This window comes from Miscanthus floridulus, chromosome 3 (genome assembly GCF_019320115.1).
Source record: "Miscanthus floridulus cultivar M001 chromosome 3, ASM1932011v1, whole genome shotgun sequence".
Taxonomy (NCBI): Eukaryota; Viridiplantae; Streptophyta; class Magnoliopsida; order Poales; family Poaceae; genus Miscanthus; species Miscanthus floridulus.
In genome coordinates, this window is record NC_089582.1 from 16,757,722 (window position 1) to 16,762,731 (window position 5,010).

At 44.5% G+C, this 5,010-nt stretch overlaps 1 pseudogene; it reads left to right on the forward strand.

Moving 5' to 3' along the window:
* Nucleotides 1-1,078: 1,078 nt before the first annotated feature.
* On the forward strand, nucleotides 1,079-4,604 carry LOC136545088 (L-type lectin-domain containing receptor kinase SIT2-like; annotated as a pseudogene).
* The last annotated feature ends 406 nt before the right edge of the window (nucleotides 4,605-5,010 follow it).

The window sequence follows — 5,010 nt, forward strand, 5'->3', positions numbered from 1 at the left end:
ATTTTTGGAAAATATTATTATACACTAATTATTGAAAAATTAAAATTGGTAGCCCCGGCCCTGTAAATTGAAAATCGTAGTAAAACACAATTATTGCACAATATTGAAGAACAACTATTCTACTCTACTTCTAAGAACTAATTATAGCATCACATACTAACAATGATGATCTTGACCACCATGGAATAATTAGCTAGGAATTTAAATGTATTCATAGACACCAACCTTTTGGATGATGGATTCACCACAATTTGAGCCTTGCACAAATATCCAATTAGAAAAGTGCTCTCTAGAATAGAAAAAAAACTAGAATGAGAATCCAGCAATGTAGCCATCAAAACGAAGCTAATTAAGCAACAAAATCAAAGGAGTGGATGTTTGTTACTAACCTTAAAGCAAAAAGATCAAGCCATTCTTCAAAATCTAAGCACTAGCTTCATGGTGAAGAGCAGCCGCAACAGTGGAGGGAAGAGTCCAAACGCGCGCCTCTGTTCTCGGGATGGAAGAGAGGAGGAAGGAGAGGACGGCTACAGCCTTTTTGTATTGTAGGCTTATCATCGTCGGTTCTTGGCTAGAACCGACAGTGATAGTGCCTAATCACTGTCGGCTATTGGCTTAAACCGACAGTGATGAGTGCCCGCCAAAACACTGCCGGTTCAAGCCACAAACCAGCAGTGATGTGGTCCTTCATTGCCAGTTTTAGCCCAGCACCGATCATTTTTTTATTTTCAAGCTCATAATCGACAGTGAAGGTACATCACTGCCGGTTCTCACAAATCCGACAGTGATGAGGCCGACAGTGATGTACAAATCTAGCGTAGTTAAACAGCACCACGCTTAATGACACATGACAACTTGCCAAATAGAAGCCTACCTCGTGTTTTAATCTCCCTTGTCCTTTCTGTGTCGACGTCGACCGTGCCTGGCTAACAAGGTACAGCAACATCTAAGAGCTACTGGTCGATCAACCACCAGCAAGACTCCATTTTCGTAGTTTTCATTTTTATATAATTGAAGTGCACTCTCGGCCAGTGCACCGACAAGATATTTTTATATATGTGGGGCTCCGATATATATGTGTAGTTGAGTTTATCCTTATCGTCAGAGCTAAGCTCGTTGCACACTCCAGCCTATATACAATGATGCAGCACACACTGTCCTTGTTGCTTCCACTCTCGCTCCTTCTCGGCATCAATCACTAGTAGAGAAACGACTTTTGATTTACTTTGAAATTTGGCTTTAGTCCCGGTATTTTTCGCGTTCGGGACTAGAGAAACATTTAGTACCGGTCGGTAGCTCCAACCGGGACTAAAGGTCCTGCCCAACGGCTACTGTGGCAGGTTTTTTGTTGCAGGGGACCTTTAATCTCGGTTGAAGCTGCCAACCGAAACTAAAGGTTAACTTTTACTTCTGGCCGGTCCCTGCAACCGAGAATAAAAATCTACTCCCGGCTGGAGGCTCCGTCCGAGACTAGAAAGGGATCTTTAGTCCCGATTGCTGCAACCAGGACTAAAGGTCACCAACCGTCCGATCTGGGCGTACGTATACGGGAGCGAGTCGATCGAGACACTAGTACGTAGGAGTAGCTAGCTGTTCACCGTTTTAAGCTAGCTGTTCACCGGGCACTAGCTAGATGTTCACCGGGCTTAAATCAGCAAAACGTAGGAATAGCTAGCTGTTCACCGTTTTTAGCTAGCTGTTCACCGGGCTTAAATCAAACGGGCTTAAATCAGCTGTTCACCGTCAGTACGTGTAAGCCAACAAAACAGTCTGTCTCTGCTAGCTAGCTGCTACACTAGTACGTAGTAGTAAGCCACCGTCAGACACATGCATGCGTATCAATTAGTCCCGGCTGGTATTACGAGCCGGGACTAAAGGTATACCTTTAGTCCCGGCTGGTATTACCAACCGGGACTAAATGTCTTTTAGTACCGGGCGTTTATAGGAGCCTCGATGGGCCGGCCCAGTACGCAATATGCTGGAATTGCTGGCCAGTCCCATATATTAGCACCACCTCGCTTGCTCAGAAGAGTGAAAGCTAACTTAAAAGCTCAGCTCTCGAACCATGCAGCACGAACTTGAACAGGATCTGCTCTATAGGATTGTACCGCTGATCCTTGACTAAAGGTCCTTCGTACTATAGTTTATACAAAATGTTGAACATTATAAACGCACGTATATTCTAGCAGTGTAGAACGCGTATTCAAAAACCAAAACGAATCATCAATTAAAAATAGGAAAAAAAAGAAAATAGAAATAGAAACAAAAAAAAGAAAACCTGCAGTTCGGTAGTAGCGTGAAAATAGAAAAAAAAGAAAATAGAAATAGAAACAAAAAAAACCCGGTAGCAGCGTGAAAATAGAAAAAAAAGGAAAATAGAAATAGAAACAAAAAAAAAAGAAAAAAAACCTTTAGTCCCGGTTGGTATTACCAACCGGGACTAAAGGACCGGTCTACGTGGTCAGGCCGGGAGGCCTCTTTAGCCCCGGTTGGTATTATCAACCGGGACTAAAGGTGGACCTTTAGTCCCAGACGCGAAACCGGGACTAAAGGAGGGACCCTTTAGTCCCGGATTCGTGCTCCCGATTCTAAAACCGGGACTAAAAAGGGTTAGGAACCAGGAGTAGAGCTAGTTTCTCTACCCGTGAATCAGGCCACTATGAGCATTGACGATGCTGGATTCATCTACAGTGGGTTCAATGATGCCAACTTCACCCTTGATGGCATGGCGACCATCACGTCCAGTGGCCTCCTCCAACTGAGTAGTGGCAATGGGGAGCGCAAAGGCCACGCGTTCCACCCTGAGCTGCTGAGGTTCCACAGTGTTCCCGGTGGCAAGGTGCAGTCTTTCTCCGTCTCCTTTGTGTTTGCCATTCTCTCCATCGCTCCAAACTTGAGCTCCCATGGCATGGCCTTCGTCATTTCCCCAAGCAAAAATCTCTCTTCCTCGGGTACAAGGGTATTCCTAGGGCTCTTCAATAGACAGAATAGTGGCAATGCAAGCAATCATATCTTTGCCGTTGAGCTCGACACCATCCAGAATACTGAGTTCCAGGACATCAGCGACAATCACATCGGTGTCGATGTTAATGACATCCGCTCGGTGCAATCCAACTACACCGGGTACTACGACAGCCAAGGTAATTTTCAAAACATGACACTGAATAGCCATGAGCCAACGCAAGTGTGGGTAGACTATGATGAAGTGACTACTAAGATAAGTGTGACCATTGCTCCTCTCAAGATGTCCAAACCCATGAGGCCACTTAACAACCTACAACCTATCAACAGTGCTCATAAACCAAGCATATGTTGGCTTCTCATCGACAACTGGGAGTATTGATTCACAGCACTATGTTCTCAGATGGAGCTTTGCTATGAATCAATCTGCTCCAGGTATTGATGTAGACAAACTACCTAAGCTGCCCCATGAAGGTTCAAAGAATTCTTCTAAGGTCATGGAAATCGTCATACCAATAGCAACTGCAGTATTCATTCTTGTGGTAGCTGTTGCCATCTTCCAATTTATGTGGAGACGGTTAAAGTATGCTGAGCTTCGAGAGGATTGGGAAGTTGAGTTTGGGCCGCGTCGTTTCTCATACAAGGACTTGTTCAGTGCAACACAAGGTTTCAAGACCAAGCACCTGCTTGGTGTAGGGGGATTTGGGAGTGTGTACAGAGGGGTTCTTCCAATGTCCAAACTGGAGGTCGCAGTGAAGAAGGTGTCCCATGAGTCAAGACAAGGTATCAAGGAATTTATAGCCGAGGTTGTTAGTACTGGCCGTATGAGGCATCGCAATCTAGTGCCACTACTTGGCTATTGTCGAAGAAGAGGTGAACTTCTTTTGGTTTATGAATTTATGCCAAATGGAAGCCTTGACAAGTATTTGCATGTTGAAGATGGCAAGCCGTCTTTGAATTGGGTGCAAAGGTTTCATATCATCAAAGGCATCGCTTCAGGATTGCTTTACCTTCATGAGGAGTGGGACCAAGTTGTGATCCATCGAGATATTAAAGCAAGCAATGTCCTCCTTGATAATGAGATGAATGCACGACTTGGTGACTTTGGTCTAGCAAAGTTGTATGACCATGGTATCGATGCGCAAACCACGCATGTTGTTGGCACCGTGGGCTACATAGCACCTGAGTTGGCGCGTACCGGAAAGGCATCCCCTATCACCGACGTGTTTGCATTTGGAGTGTTTCTTCTCGAGGTCACTTGTGGGAGAAGACCTGTTGAACACAACAGAGAGAACAACGGAGTATCGATGTTGGTCGATTGGGTACTCGAGAAATGGCACAAAGGACTACTAACAAAAGTAGTAGACCCAAGGATACAAGATGAGTTTGACATTAACCAGACCATCTTGGTGCTAAAGTTAGGGTTGCTATGCTCCCATCCAATTCCTGATTCTAGGCCTACCATGCGACAAGTCATGCAATACCTTGATGGAGACATGAAGTTGCCAGAGCAAATGCCAGAAAGCTTGACCCTTGGTATGCAATTCTTGATGCAAAGTGAAGGGTTTGATTCATACATCTTGTCACAAGCAGCAACAACGGTGAGCTGTGGCACACTTACTGACCTCTCTGGAGGGAGATGAACCGGTGGTAGTAAGGTACAAGTAGATTGGTACTACTAGTTATTGTACTTGTACTTGTGGGTGCACCAAGACCTTCAGAATAATCGTCCTTGCGTTGGCATTCCTTTTTCAGTCATTATTACATATATCAAGTATGAATGTTTTCTTTTTCATTGGATAAAAGTCAAAACCACTCGTTCGGTCACTGAGTCTTGGGCTTTTGGACCAAAAAAACCTAAAAAACGAACTGTTTCACAGATTTGGGTTCAGGCTGTGTCGTGGCTTGCTAGTGTCTGTCTTCTGGGAACAAAATGGGCATCTGGTCCTGATGCCAAGTGTAGCGTCCTGAAGCTTAATAAGGTTATATAGCACTGAAACACATTAAACCAATAAGTGCTTTGCTAAAACAACTTCAACTCAGAATAAA